This window comes from Gymnoscopelus microlampas (genome assembly GCF_963454915.1).
Source record: "Gymnoscopelus microlampas genome assembly, chromosome: 10".
Taxonomy (NCBI): Eukaryota; Metazoa; Chordata; class Actinopteri; order Myctophiformes; family Myctophidae; genus Gymnoscopelus; species Gymnoscopelus microlampas.
This window is the reverse complement of record NC_139947.1, coordinates 45,761,110-45,777,904: the sequence shown is the minus strand read 5'-3', so window position 1 is coordinate 45,777,904 and position 16,795 is coordinate 45,761,110. Positions and strand designations below refer to the sequence as shown.

The 16,795-nt window shown below is 41.0% G+C and overlaps 1 protein-coding gene across 1 annotated transcript in view; it reads left to right on the top strand.

Moving 5' to 3' along the window:
- The window catches only part of klhdc8b (kelch domain containing 8B), a 154,478-nt gene that overhangs the window by 97,485 nt on the left and 40,198 nt on the right, over positions 1-16,795 (top strand). The gene's annotated exons all lie outside the window — the stretch shown is intronic.

Here is a 16,795-nt window from a genome sequence, read left to right as displayed (position 1 = left end):
AGATTTTGGATTTAAGTAAAAGTAGCAATACCACTGTGTAGAAATACTCTGCTACAAGTAAATGTTCTACACCACTGACACGGTAGCCAGGGTGTCTCTGCATAGATATACCTAGATACCTCATTGGCCGCTGCAGTTCATTGGAGCGACCTGTATCCGCTGCAGCCAAATTGGAAGTGGCAGCGGAGCTTTCTAATGCATTTATGTCTATTAAAACAGATGATCTCTCCACTATTAAAATCATCACAACTCCCTGAATTTTCCACCGATGTTCAAACGGTTAAGTTTGTAACAAATGGCAGACATGGCGTTATGGATCCAGTAGGCGTATACCTGGTTACGTCTAAAATGCATATTCTCATACCAAAATACTTTTATCTAATCCAAATAACAGTATAGTCACGAAGCATTTCTGTCAGTCCAGTCCCTGGAATAGACAATATACATGAAATATGCAGGCCACATTGCAGAATTGCCTTTTCTGTCTATATCCAACATCCTCATCATGCTATTCAGGTCAGAATACAGCTATCTATGGACGTTTTTAGGTCCAAACATTAAATGGTAAATACCACAATTATTATTTTTTATTTTTTTGACCCAAAAACTTCTATTTGCTATCAACTTTGAAAGGCTGAAATAATTGACCATAATTGAGTTTTTTCTTTTTAGCGGTGCCAACCGCTCTAAGCTTGACTTTGTCCGTATGTCCGTCCGTCCGTCCGTATCAGCACGGGATGATGAGCACGGGATTTTACACAGCTAGAACTCCAGATTGCAGCATGCCACCAAGTCCAAATATGGTATGTGGACTTAGACCACCAATAGGGACGAGCATGACTTGCTGAAGTTAGCAAAGAGGGGTCCAGGGACCCCCCGCGTATGTTATGTCCGTCCGCCCGTTTAGGGCACGGGATTTTAAACAGCTATAACTCCAGTTTGAAGCCTGCCACCAAGTCCAAATTTGGTATGTGGACTTACACCACCAATAGGGACGAGCATGAATCGCTGAAGTTATCAAAGCGGGGTCCAGGGACCCCCCGCGTATGCTATGTCAGTCCGCCCGTTTAGGGCATGGGATTTTAAACAGCTATAACTCCAGTTTGAAGCCTGCCACCAAGTCCAAATTTGGTATGTGGACTTACACCACCAATAGGGACGAGCATGAATTGCTGAAGTTATCAAAGCGGGGTCTAGGGACCCCCCGCGTATGCTATGTCCGTCCGCCCGTTTAGGGCACGGGATTTTAAACAGCTATAACTCCAGTTTGAAGCCTGCCACCAAGTCCAAATTTGGTATGTGGACTTACACCACCAATAGCGAGGCGCATGACTTGCTGACGTTATCAAAGAGGGGTCCAGGGACCCCCAGCGCCCGTATGAGCACGGGATGAGCACGGGATTTTAAACAGCTATAACTCCAGTTTGCAGCATGCCACCAAGTCCACATTTGGTATGTGGACTTAGACCACCAATAGGGACCAGCATGAATTGCTGAAGCCCCGCCCCCTCTGTCTTCCCATTGGCTGGCCTTCAAACAGCCATAACTCAAGTTCGCAGCATGCTACGGAGTACAAATTTTGTACATGGACTAAAACCAGCAATAGGGACGAACTGTAATTACTTAAGCCCCGCCCCCTCTGTCTGCCCATTGGCTGGGCTTTAAACAGCCATCATTCCAGTTTGCAGCATGCTACCAAGTACAAATTTGGTAAGTCGACTCAGACCACCAATAGGGACGAACTGAAATGAGTTAAGCCCCGCCCCAAAGGCACCGCTTCCTTCACACAGGGTGTGATTTTTTTTTTACAAAAACAGCAAACACACAGACAGTTTGTGTTTCTTCTAAGGATCTAATAATTTAACTATAGGCTATTGTATCAGACAGACTGTGTGAACACAAACCAGAAATAATGATAATGCAACAATGTAACACTTTTGCTCTTGTTCCTAAGTCAACTTTAGATGTGAAAGTCACCTTAAAACTCTTTGATTGAATAGATATTTATTGACCATAAATATTCATAAGCATATTTGGCGTCACGGCTCTGTCTCATTTCATTCATTCCCTGTAAGCATGAATCATAATAAATTATTTGCCAACTAGATTTGACAGGGAATGGAATGAAATAGACCCCCATAAGGGAATCATAAAAGCAGAGCCCACAGGTGGATAATGGGGTGGTGGGAGCACAAAAAAACGTCATAGAGCAGAGCAGCAGCAAGAAGAATGAGCTGTGAGCAGGGAGGTTTATATAGCCCGCCCCAATCAGATGGAGTGAGCATGTGACTGATCAGCCGATCAGGAATTGGCGCTCCTTTGAGTTGTCTGCCTGAACTAGCGCCACAGGCTTCGCATCATTTATGCTCCGTTGCACGATGGTGCCGCGTGATAAAAATAGCAGACCTGCAAGCCGCTCAGCGACACGACACAACACTGTCTTGCGTATGAATCGGGCTTCAGTCAGTCAGTCAGTCAGTCTGCATTCGCAGTCTGTTGTGGTTCAGCCAACAAGGTAACCTGGAGCTGGAGGTGTGCCTAGCCATGTTTGACATTTGCAGTACCCTCTGGTGGACAAATATGCAGACAACGTGACATATAGATACAGACAAATCACCTAATTACAATGGTTTTGCATCTCAACTAATAAAACACAAAAGCTATGTAAAAAGCATAAAGGCATTAAGAATACATGTGTAATTTTGTAAAATAAATCAGTGATTCAGTATGGCACTAGTAAAAGGTGAACTCAATTATTTAGCCTTTGCACATTTTTCATTTTTTTTGTGTGGGCGAGCAGTAATATGCATGAGTGCACACTTGAAGGTGTGAAGTGTGAAGCATGCATGATAGATGCACTCAGGCTAAGGGCTTCCTATTGTGAATTCATGGAGACACACGTCTCCCTTGCCTGAATGGTGACAATCCAGCTCAACCTACTGACACATTGTTTTGCTGTTCTTTTCTTTTTTCAAAGGTTTAGATTCACATAATCCACATTTTTGTATGTTAAAAACAAAATGCTCGCCCTCCCCTCGCTGATTTAACTATGCTGACTGTCAGGCAAAAACTAAGCTGCGAGTTTCTCGTATAATAATCTATGAGATGAATCCAGTGAACTTTGAAACATGCTTAGGATTCTGGAATCCACGATCCAGAGAGAATCCAGAGAGAGAGAGAGAACAGACAGGCTGAGTGAGTCAGACAGACAGACAGACAGACAGACAGACAGACAGACTTTCCAACAACCTAAACAGAATTGTTACAGAATATTATATACGTTTTGTGTTTGCCCATAGCTTTGTGCAATGGCTAAACAAAGGGAGATAAAGGTCAAATGAGAGAAAGATCAAAGGCAAGGAACATTTATGGATGGAAAATTGATCTGGCAAAGCAACAAAGATCCTTGATGTGTGGAGTGTGCATTGGAAACGGTACTGATGAACTAGTAAAAGACAGACCCCCTGCAGAGCAACTGTGGGATACCTTGCACATTATCCATATGAGAGAGAGAGAGAGAGAGAGAGAGAGAGAGAGAGAGAGAGAGAGAGAGAGAGAGATTAAACAATCACTACATTCACATCCCACACACACACACACACACACACACACACACACACACACACACACACACACACACACACACACACACACACACACACACACACACAAAAAAAACATCCCTCGTGATTGGAAATGTTTGATCTTTTGTAACATTTAGATTTAATTTTTTGTAAATAACACACGCACGCACGCACCCACGCACGCACCAGCTGTGATGTGTGCAGGTGAACGGAGGGTGATAGGTATTCTCTAGCTCATCCATGGATGATTAACCTTCCCACGAGTGGATTAAACCTCAAAGAGAAACTGTGTGTGTGTGTGTGTGTGTGTGTGTGTGTGTGTGTGTGTGTGTGTGTGTGTGTGTGTGTGTGTGTGTGTGTGTGTGTGTGTGTGTGTGTAAATTAACCCAAGTTCAGATGAGCAGTGGTGAACCTAAAACCCATCTGTACAGAAGGGGATTATGTCATTGCCCGCTCAGGAGATGAGCCCCTTGTGTGTACATTACGTATGCATATAGTGTGTTTGTGTGTATGTATCACGCAGATGCGCCCATGCTTTCAGTGTAGATTTAGAGAAATCTGTCATCTCCACTCATACAATACAGCCTTTCATGCCCCCATGCCTGTCGGCTTGTGATAAAAGACATGCTGTTTACTCCTTTGGCTCTCTGTAAAAGAAGGCTTTCCCTGTAGGGTTGAACTTGCTTGGCTTTCGGAAGATATCGGCTTATTAGTGAACTAACAGGCCTTATTCTCAAAATGGAAAAACTTAACCACTTCTTATACCCCATATACTTATTCGTCTCTAGGGGTCTATACTTGGTCCTCTCCTTTTTTCTCTTTTTTCTCTTTTTTCTCTTTTTTCTCACCTTCTCCAAAAATTGCACATCTACAGATCTGCTATTTTCACCAAATTATGACAAGCTACATAGGGATGCTATAGTAGCCTCGCGTAGCCAGACAATATCACACGACACACTGCGTGGATATTAGTCTGGTCCCTATCAACGGTAGATTTTCTTCCAAGGGGCGGTTACAAAAAGATCCAAACGGACTCTATTGGTTAGACCTAAACCAATCGGAGCAGTGCTTCCTTGAACGAACCAATCAGAGCAGTGCTTCCTTGTACGTCATTGCTCCAAATAAGGTGATAAGCCCGCCCACATTTGGATACTGGGCCCTGGTTGGCTCCGCACAACTGCGGAGGGAGAGAATTGAAATCTCTATGGAGGGGGGCCAGACCTAATCTGCCGAGGGCTAAAGTGCATGCAATTTTGCAAAGGCAGATTCGTCTGGAACCAGGCTAATGCTATAGGGTTCATGTGGTTGAAGCTGCTAAAGCATACACAGAAATGCATGTGGATTGTTTGAATGAATGCAATCTGGGAACCCATCGTCAAAAAAAAGGAAACACGGAGCCCTCTGCTGTTTTTTTAACCTTTGATTTGACTCTCGGAGGAGTGATTAAGTAGACCTATGCTGACTGGAAACCGGAGTTTTGGTCTGCCCTCAGCCCTTCACTTCCGGTGGTGTGCCTATGTTTTCATTCCCACTAACAATATTTCTCCACGGAACACTAACACCATTTCTCCCAAAGAACATGGATCGTTTTGGTTATTATCCCACTTGTTTCTATGATGAAAGAGCAAGTTAAAATTACTATATAACTTTACGTGGTTTTGTCGGCTTCGAGGACGCTATTGTTAAAGGAGAATTTTGGACTAAGGTTTTATTACCTTTTCTATGATGTTATGATATCTTAGGATGAATGGTACAGTAGAAAAATGTCTTAACTCCATCCCGGGTCCGCCACAGCTTAAAACGTGCGCGGATAGGCCTTGCGTTAGATATTTTAATATATATATATATATTTTTTTTTTTTAGATCTGACGTTCATAGCGACAGAACACTATACAAGCAAAAAAAACAAAAAAAGCCTAAGTCTAGCGAGACTTCTGTTTATTTTATTTTATTTTTATTTTTTTGACAGTGTTCTGTCACTATGAACGTCAGTTCTCAAAAAAAAAAAAAAAAAAAAATCAAATATGTGATCTAACGCAAGGCCTATCCGCGCACGTTTTGAGCTGTGGCGGACCTGGGAGGGAGTTATGATTTTTTTCTAGTGTACCATTCATCCTAAGATATCATAACATCATAGAAAAGGTAAGAAAACCTTAGTCCAAAATTCTCCTTTAAATGAGTTTTGGTTTGTTTCCCGCCCACTACATTTGATTGGGTAAAGCGTGGCCTGCTTCCTGATCTGAAGGCCTGCCCACTTGTAGCCAATGTGCATAGGTTCTCAACGGGGCTCCTGACAGATTCAAGCGCAGCTCTGAATCTGTTCTTGAGAGATTAGTATGAATGTGTGTGCAATGTGCATGTATATGTATTTGTGGGCATCACAGTGATATCAGCATTACTCTGTGTGTCTGTGAGCCAATATTTATACACTTTTGCTGCATCCATGTTTGAGTGTCACATATGGCGTGTGTTCTCAGTGTGTTTATAGGTTTTTATTTTATTTTTTAATGTGGCTAATTTCCTATGCCTGCCTGCTCTCTTGCCTTCTACCTGTTTTGCAGTTTGCTTTTCATCTCCCTTTCTAAATTCTCTCATTTACATTCCTGTCGCCGCACCCGCGGGTGGACCTGACGGGGTTAAACAGGGAGCTCTGCGGCGGCACTTTGATGGGCGGGGAGCGCGGGAGGGGAGGAGGCGGTGGCTGGTGTGCCACGGAGCTAGCCGTGGAAACAATGGAAGCACCTGCACTTCTATTCATATTCAAAACCCCACATACACACACCGCCACCGCCGTCACCGCCACCACCACCTCTCACCTCCATGAAATCAGGCCTGTGAAGTGGAGATTGCCGACGGAGTGAACAAACAGGAGCCGAATAAAAGAGGGAGTGGAGAATGAGAGAGGGTGACACAGAGAGAGAAGGACCAGACGCAACAACCAGGTGGCCGCTCCAGATAACAGTCAAGTTACTGATGTTATGATTAGTTGCATGTGTCGTGTGAAATTAACGAAAAGAAATTACAAAAAGTTTGACTGCTCACAGTAAGGACGCCATGTTGAAATTGGTTTAGTGGTATCAGGGGAGTCTGCTGATCCTTTCACCAGCCTTCCATTTCTCTGCTGTGAAATATGTGAGAGAAAGGGTGAGAGAGATACGTACTGCATAATTACGATGCTTTATTGAGGATTCATTTTTAAAGTGGCCAAAAAGTTTTAATTAAGACCATTTGCATATTAAATGTTCCCACATAAAAATTCTGAGCTGCTGAAAGACGCAATGCATGCCAGATTAATGGATGCCTGTGTGTGTGTGTGTGTGTGTGTGTGTGTGTGTGTGTGTGTGTGTGTGTGTGTGTGTGTGTGTGTGTGTGTGTGTGTGTGTGTGTGTGTGTGTGTGTGTGTGTGTGTGTTGCGTTGTGTACAATTCTTGTTTGGACTTAATGTGACCAATGAAATATCAAAAATAAACAAGAATTGTACTTGCTTAAGTAAGTAAGCAAGTACAATTCTTGTTTGGACTTAATGTGACCAATGAAATATCAAAAATGCAAATGCAGAGCTTCCGGTAATGCAGAGCGAGGAGTAGACGCGTCCTTCTCAGCTCCCCTGCTATATATCTTTACCCTTTAAAAGCCCCACTATCTTCCTCAAAAATGGTATGACTTTGTATTAAAAGAGTTTACTATTCGGTTTTGACAACAAAGAATGATCACTAGAGCTTCCAAAAAAGACACTATTTTAATGGAAGCCGGCGCCGCCGCTAGCGACATCAACATGGAGGCGCTGACTAGCCTACTAGAAGACCACAGGTCGGCTCTATCGGCTGAATTCAAATCAAGCATCATAACGCTGGAATCAAAAATTGATCTTATACACACCACTATAACTGACCATGGCCAGTGCATTGCTTCATTGGAGTCAAACGTGGACTCAGTCAGCGACCGCATAGTCTCCTTGGAGGCGGCCTGCGCGGAGCTAACTGCTAGCAACGCCAAGCTCCTCTCCAAGGCCTCGGAACTCGAGTCAAGGAGTCGCCGCTGGAATTGCCGTATAACCGGCCTCAAAGAATCTATCGAGGGTCCTCGTCCTACCACCTTTTTCTCCACCTTCCAAAAATGGATGAGTCCTGTCTGTAGTAATGAGTGAGTGATCTCTAAGGGCGGATTCAGACTGGGTCCGTTCCCGAGTACGATTGGCCTCTCGCAGCTGGCCAGTATTCACATTGGTCAAGATTCTTCCGCACTCGAGACCATTTATTTTATTTTATTTTTATTTTTTTTTATTTTTATTTTTTCTTTTTTTTTTCTTTATAACACTTTTTTATTGGGGATAATTCAGTAGTGTTACAGTAATCATTGCATACACAATCATTGCGTATAGTCACCCCCATTGTTTTCTTTTTTTTTTGCACATAACAAGACAAGCCAAAAGACAACATGCAATCCCCCCCAAACAAAAAACAACAAATAAGCAACAAAAAAAACAAAACAACGACGTAACTGAGATTAAGTACTAAAAAAGAAAAAAGAAAAAAAAAAAAAAAAAAGTACAAGCAAGGTCATGGGTCACATCATGGGTCACAGCCATTGTCATTGTGTCACATACACCCAACGGAGATACACCGAAATCCACTGACCGCTATACTTGCTGCCTACGGAGCTTTCTACTCTCGAGAGGTCTGATTATTAAAGTATTCAATGAAAGGTCTCCATGATTCATAGAAGCCTTCAGTGGTTCCTCTAAGAGAGAATTAAATTTTTTCTAGGCTTAAAAAGTACATCACATCGTTTAGCCAAATTGAGTGAGAGGGTGGTTTTGGAGATTTCCAAGCTAGTAGTATTCTTCTTCTTGCCAAGAGAGTTGCAAAGGCAATAATATCTAACTTTCGATTCGAAAATTGTAAAGAATTTGCTGGTGTGCCAAATATAGCTAGCAGTGGACAGGGTTGCAGTGCAGTTTCTAAGACCTCCGAAAGGGTGTCAAACACAAGTGACCAGAACAGTTGTAAGTGTGGGCAGGCCCAGTACATGTGTGTAAGGTGTGCTTGTGTCTGAGCACAGCGGTCACATTTTGAGTCAGCATCAGGGTACATTTCAGCCACCCTGGCTTTACTAAGATGAGATCTATGTACTACTTTCAGTTGGATTAGGCTGAGCCGTGCACAGGAGGTAGTTGCGTTCACTCTATACAACGCATCAGCCCACCACTTATTTGTCAGCTCCATCCTCAATTCTCTCTCCCATTTGTTTTTTAATCGTTGTGTATTAACTTCAGTTAACGATGAGATAAATGTATAGCTCTCTGAGATGAATCCACTCTCCGTTGGTGAGATCAGGAGCAGTTTTTCCCACTTCTGATTATTAGGAAGGTGTGGGAATGAACCAAATGTATCTTTTACAAATTGACGGATCTGCAAAAATCTAAAGAAGTTATCACGGGACAGATTGAATTCAGAACATAGAGACGGAAAGCTATGAAATATATTATCCATGTACAGATCCTTAAAGCACCTAAGTCCAGCATCATACCACCTATTAAATGACGAGTCTATGGTAGAAGGAGTAAATAAGTGGTTCATTTTAATGGGAGCCTGTATAGATGGTAAGGTAAATTTAAAGTGACGTCGAAATTGTATCCAAATTTTTAGGGTTGACAAAACTATAGGGTTAAGTGAGTAACGGGAGGGAGATAAAGGAAGAGATGAGTAAACTAGGGCTGGTAGTGAGGCTACCTGACACGATTGAAGTTCCAGGGAGCACCAGTCTATGTCCGGTGCATGTAGCCAGTAATTTATTTTATGAGTATTAGCTCCCCAGTAGTAGTTTAAAAAGTTAGGAAGGGCTAAACCTCCGTCAATCTTCCTTCTTTGTAAGATTTTTTTTACTAATTCTAGGGGTTTTATTGTTCCAGATGAAGCTAGTTATGAGTTGGTCTATAGTTTTAAAGAAGGATTTAGGCAGAAATATTGGAAGACACTGGACTAGGTACAGAAACTTAGGAAAGGTAGTCATCTTTACGCATTGCACTCTTCCCGCCAGTGATAGAGGCAGGTTGTTCCAACGTTGAAAGTCAGATTTTATATTTGCTATCAATGGTACAAAATTGGCTTCATGAAGAAGTGATAATTTTGGTGTGATGTTAATTCCTAGGTAATTGAAACCAGCGTGTGATAGTTGGAAGGTGGTATCTTTTTGTTGAATTTGTTGATCCGAGGTGTTAATGGGGAAGCATATACTCTTCTTCAGATTTAATTTGTAGCCGGAAAACGAGCCAAATTCCTTTAGTATAGCTTCAGCGGCCGGGATTGATTGTATTGGGTTTTTAATGTAAAGTAAAAGATCATCTGCGTACAAGGAGGTCTTGTATTCTTTCCCGTATCGAGTAATACCTTGGATCATTTGAGAATCTTTTAGCGCAATGGCTAGTGGTTGGATTGCAACAGCGAAGAGTAACCCTGATAGCGGGCAACCTTGGCGTGTGCCTCTAGCTAGGCGGAAGAAGGAAGAGTGCGATGCGTTTGTGTTTACACTTGCGAGTGGATTTGAATATAACAGCTGAATCCATGACACAAATGTTTCACCAAAGCCAAATCTACGTAAAACAGAGAAAAGGTAAGGCCATTCTACACGATCGAACGCTTTCTCTGCGTCCAGTGATATAACGACCTCTGGAGGGAGAAGCGCGTTCGATGTGTAGATGATGTTCAACAGCTTTCTAATGTTAAAGAACAGGTGGCGGCCTTTAATAAAGCCTGTTTGGTCTGGTGTGACTATCTGGGCGATGACAGACTCTAAGCGTTGGGCTAAAACCTTCGCCAATATTTTTTGTTCCTGGTTTAGAAGTGAGATAGGGCGATATGAGCCACATTCAGTGGGTTCTTTATCTTTTTTTAGCAAAAGAGTTATAGTAGCTTGTGTGAGTGTTAGTGGTAGAGACTTATTTTTGAGTGATTCATTAAAAACGTTTAGCAGAATGGGGGCCAACTTGTCAATAAATGTTTTGTAAAAGTCAGTTGTAAAGCCGTCTGGGCCTGGAGCCTTGCCATTAGACAATGATTTAATTGCTGTAACAATCTCTTTAAGCTCTATCGGTTTCTCCAGATTGTTTTTACCCTCCACGTTAATAGTTGGAAAATTAAGATTGTCTAAAAAAGACTTCATGTTTGTTTCATTAACTTCTTGTGCTGTATATAGGGTCGAGTAATAGGATTTGAACACATCATTTATTTTTTGGGGGTCCGAAATAGTTTGATTAGACTCATCTTTAATTTGGTGGATTAATCGTGAGGCTGCTTGTCGTTTAAGCTGATGTGCAAGTAGCCTGCTGGCTTTGTCTCCATATTCATATGTTAAGCCGTGAGATTGTAATAGCATTCTCTCTGCATTCGTGGTAGAGAGAATGTTAAACTCTGATTGAAGACTAATCCTTTTATTAAAAAGTTGTTGAGATGGGTCTATAGCACATTGTCTGTCAATTGTTGATATTGCTTCTGTGAGTTCTTTAAAACGTTTATTTTTTCTTTTCTTTTCATAGGATGAATAAGAAATTATTTCACCGCGTAAAACCACCTTTAACGTCTCCCACAGAAGTGATTCAGAGACCGAATCAGATTTATTTTCAGCCAGAAAGTTGTCAATAGAACTAGATATTTTTTTACAGAAATCCTCATTTCTAAGCAGCAAAGCATCCAGGCGCCAGGGAGGGCGTGTTTTAATGTTTAGAGGAAATGAGATGTCTAGCTGAAGTGGTGCATGATCGGAGATTGTTATCGCCAGATAGTCTACTGATGTCACATAATTAAGAAAATATTTGTCTATAAAAAAGTAGTCAATACGGGAGAAAGCTTGATGGACATTTGAAAAAAATGAAAAGCTTTTAGTCTGAGGGTTTAGTGACCTCCAGGGGTCAACACATCCACTGTCTTCCATAAATGTTGATAGGGATTTGGACATTTTTAAAACAGATAGGCTTTTAGGGTTTGAACGGTCCAGCAAAGGGTTGATCGTTAGGTTCAGATCTCCTCCAAAGATGAGTTTGTGAGTGTTTAAATCTGGAAGGCTAGATAAAAGTCTATTCATAAAGTCTAAGTCATCCCAGTTAGGGGCGTAGACATTAACTAGCAGGACTGGAGTTTGGAACAGTATTCCTGACACAATTATGTATCTTCCATTTACATCTGCTTTTATTTCTGAAACTGTGAATTGGATTTGATTATTTATTAAAATCGCCACTCCTCTGGCTCTTGAATCGAATTTTGAATGGAAGATTTGGTTACTCCATTTGTTTTTAAGTCTTTTATGATCTTCATTTTTTAAATGGGTTTCTTGTAGGAATATAATATCTGCTTTTAGGGTTTTGATATGATTAAGCACTCTACATCGTTTAACTGGACTGTTCAAACCCCTTACATTCCAGCTAAGCATCCTCACAGAACAGTCAGGACTGTTCATCTGGTTGTTTTTCTTGTGAGCCATAGATTATGTTGAAAAAGGGATATAAGAACAAGAAAGTAAGCAGCCATGATATTGTACCTGACACTGTATAAGATTCAATGAACATGATTATTGAGAAAACTGGACCCATGATGTGACCCACGCACAAAGAAACAAAATAAAAACCCCTAATGACAAAAAAGACAAAAACTAACTGAAATACTAAGTTCCCTTGAAAAACAAAAATGGGGAACTGCAGCTTACAATTGTTATACCACCGGTGCATTATCCTAACTCTGACTAGGACGGTGGATCTCTCATTAAATGAGTTATAATAACTGTTTTCAAGCTCGGATACACTCATTTCACATAAAAGTGAGTAGAAATAAATGCAACTATTTGTGGGCACGCTGAGGCACAGGCAAATAGGGGGGGGGGGAGTGAAATCAATACATTTAAATTAAAGTATTTAAGAAAAAAACGATCAACCGCTCACAGAGACTCTAAGTCAAATTTACGTTGCTTAACTTTAACCCGTGTAATGAGAAAAGTAAGTAATGTCTATATCGAATGGATGGGTAAAGTTTACCTTATAATGCCAAACTACTGTCTGTATGCATCTTTGCTTTCGTTTCGCAGTGCACCAACAAATAGAAATAAAGTAAAAATAATCATCTGAAATTTGCTATCTTTCTTGTCTAATAGGCAGGTGCGCTATACACTCATTACCCAACTCTTGAATTATAATACACATAGCATCGGGTACTATGGGTTTGGCAAGGGAGTTTCAGAACTCTTGAAATAATATAGATAATGACTCGGTCAACATTTCGGCTATAATGCACATTAGATTTAGCATTGGTTTCCTTTAATGCAAAAGAAAAAAAGATGTCCATGTCAGATGGATGGGTACAGTTTGCCTTATAGTGCCAAGCTGCTGTCTGTGTGCATTTTTGCTTCCATTTCGCAGTGTAATAAGAAATAAGAGTAAAGTAAAAATAATAATCTATAGTTTGCTGTCTTTCTTATCTAATAGGCAGCTGTCTTGTACACTCTTACCCAACTCTTAAATTGTAATACACATAGCATCGGATTCAATGAGTTTGGCACCTGAAATATTATAGAAAATGTCTCAGTCAGCATTTTGATCATAATACAATTTAGATTTAACATTTATTCCCTTTAATGCAAAAAAAAGAAAAAGAAAAAGAAAAAGAAAAGGGAGAAGATAAAGCAACAGAGAGGGAGGAAAAGAGAAAAGAACAACTGTAACCATCAACATCATCATTTACAATGCAAGAGAAAGGGAGTGTGTGTGTGTGTGTGTGTGTGTGTGTGTGTGTGTGTGTGTGTGTGTGTGTGTGTGTGTGTGTATTTTAACAGTAATGGTAAATATGTGCCTCATGGGGGCGCTGTTGACTATGGGGTTTTGGGAGATACAGAATGTCATTCACAGAAGAAGAGTCACTTGTCAGCGTGTAGAGTGAATAATAAAGTTTGACTGTGTTCCTGACGTTGTCTTGAGTTATAATAATAACAGAACAACAATACACAACCAAAGCAGTGTGTGCGTTGGTCTTTGAAACCTCAAAATCGTCGCCTCTCGCGCCTCTGTTATTATCAATATGATCGTGATGTCACTGATGCATCCTTGGTATTTTAGCAGTGACGTCACAGACTAATCCTTAGTATATTTATCCTTATATACATGTTCGCTATACATGTGTTTTTTGTTTATGTTTTTCTACGGCTCGCGCTACTCAAACACCAGCGGGATTATTATTTCTTGTCAACATTCAAGTAGAACTATGAGAAGGTATAACCCAGCTAAAATAATGTGTCATTATAAAAATATATAAATGATATATGATTAGCAGTCCACTTCCTCCTGTTGGTACGGATGGATTCACATTGCATCATTTCGTACCAGAATACGCATGATCCGGATCCGAGACTACCTCCGGAGGCGGTCTCGGGTACGGTACGGTGATCCGTTTCGGGGAACGATACGCAACGTTCACACTATCACAACATCAGCCAAGTGGTCCAGGGTGCGCACCCGGGACCATAGTGTGAATCCGCCCTAACTCAGTGCATGAGACTGAGAGAAATGAGGTGAGCGGATGGAAAGAGAAAGATTGTCCATATTTCCATACAAACCCTATATTAGGCAAACCAATTTACATATCATTTGGTCTACACACTCTGTAATTGGCAGAATGACTTGCCATGACATTATCATTAGTTTATCTATTTAAAACCTCAAAAACCACATTGAGGAAGAACCCTCATTTTGACTCGGCTCCCCCAGGGGTCCATATAATTAGTTCCCTCTACACCAAACATCTAACTTCTATCCTACAATAAATGGGATCATGCTATTTACTCTGATCTTGCACTTTGTAATCCGCTTTGGATAAGAGCATCTGCTAAATGTCTAAAATGTAATTTGTAGTGAGGGAGACTACGTATTAGATTTAAGCTTGCATGTAGGGGGGAAGAGGTGATGTGGCAACCATATGCCATTTCTCCATAATTTACAAAAACTTAAAACTAGTGATTGAAAACATAAAGTTTTTATGAAAAGCCTTGTAGCCATGCCCTCGTCTCTGGTCCTACGTCAAAGAGGCCGGCTTCTGAATATGGTTTGTTTAGGGGGCAGGTGGTGATTATATGTTTGGCAGTCTGCTCAGGCTCACCGCACTCACATGCTAGACTGTCTGCCAAGCCCCACTTCTTCATAGCTGATCTGAAGCGGCCGACCTCAGTACGTAGACAGTTGCCATGCATTAATAGACAGGTCCACATGGATAGAACGTAGCATCTCTTGTGCCGCCTTTTTGTAGGGATATATATAAAATAGCATTTACCTGTCAACACAAAGATCTTAACATGCCATGCTAACATTCTTTAATGACAAAGTAGTTCTAATGATGTACTATTAAAACAATGTAATTGATAGTTTCTATAATGGCAAAATAAAACACTATAATCAAGTCATATCACTGCTAGGAAAGCAAAAGGCTTTTTATTTCATTAATAATCAGTAGCTCAGTATGTGATCGGCAAATAATGGAATAATTTGATGTGTGATTCCGATATAGACTTTTTGTTTATCATTTTTATTATTGTCTCCGCCAGGAGAGTTTGTTTTCACTTTCCGTCAGCCAAGCAAACATTGGTCGAGCCTCACGTGACACTTGACAATACGGTGAAATAGTGTGATCTGATTGGCTAGTGACATATAACAGGCTATAAATACATGTGTCACTTTGAAAGAGTCTTTGCCTCTTTCAAAGTGAGGTAAGACAGGAATAATCACGAAATGGCGGATACTGTAACAATTGGATAGGACACTTACACAGACAGGACAGATAGGACACTTACACAGACAGGACGGATAGGACACTTACATAGACAGGACGGATAGGACACTTATACAGACAGGACGGATAGGACACTTATACAGACAGGATGGATAGGACAGTTATACAGTAACTCCAGGTGGGGATACCAGTTTTATCCAACTAAGGTTTGGATAAAACAGACGGATAGGACACGGATAGGACACTTGTGTCATGTTACTATGACACAGTAACATGTTCTAATTAGAACATAAGAATTAGAACATTCCCAACATTCCCAACACAAGTCTGCTGGCGGAGACACTTTTTCTAGTTATTATTATTATTACACTGCATGAAGGTCTTTGAGTGACATTACTCCTAGCATTCTAGACTATCCAAAGAAACATTTTAGAAATGAACTGTATATAACTAACTTTTCTGCTAAAACCACTATAGCCTAATTATCATTTAATGATTTCTGATTGTCCGATTAGCACAAAGTGCTCTCTGTGTCCAACTCTCATTCTCTACAGACGTTTGGCTGAGTATCATAGACCACAGGTTTTCAAAGTGGGGCCCACGGCCCACAGGGGAGGTGCCAGGATGGGCATTGGAAAGGACAGCTAAATGATAATTGTGCCAGTTTAACCACTTTCAAGCTGGTGTCCCTATTTATTGTCAAAACATTACAAAGTTTAAACATTTGTCAAACATTTTTGAAAATATTTGAAAAATAGCAAGAACAGGTGATCTAAATATCTCACAATGTGTTGAGAGCTAGTAGATAGTTTTGTTTTGTTTTGTTTCGTTTTGATTTGTATGCCATTTCGCAATAGGGGGACCGCAGCCAGAGGCTGTCATAGAATCTGAGACACTCTATACAAGCCAAAATATTAACTCTTTGAGTTGAGGTTTTGAGATTTTGCCTTGCATAGAGATACAATCTAAGGACCAATGTATGTGGCAATTTGTATTGTAAACATTTGATTATTTTTTTTACGCTTACCATGATATAATTTCCTTGAACGTTCAGATTTTAGCAAATAAATTACGTTGATTTTTAGTACTTAATGTACTTTTTGTTTATTTTTCGTCCATGGGTTAATATATTACCAGCATGCTCTTGCGGAGTGGCAGCATTTATCTCCTCCTCTCTCCAAGGGCCCTTCACCAAGTGGAAAAGGGAAGTCTAGTCTTCTGTGTGTTTCTACTGTACACTACCTCTGCATCTCTGCCCCGTACTTTAGCTCCACTACTTTTGAGTCCTTGTGCTGAGGTGAACACGAACCGTGCATGCTTTACCAAGTTGAAACATCTCTTGCCTCATCCTCCCTGCTCTGAGCGAGCCGTGCAAGGACAGTTCGGTTAATTCGAGTTTGTAGGGTGAGAGGGGGGGAGGGGGTTTCCCTTGAACCCTTGATTGGTTTTCGG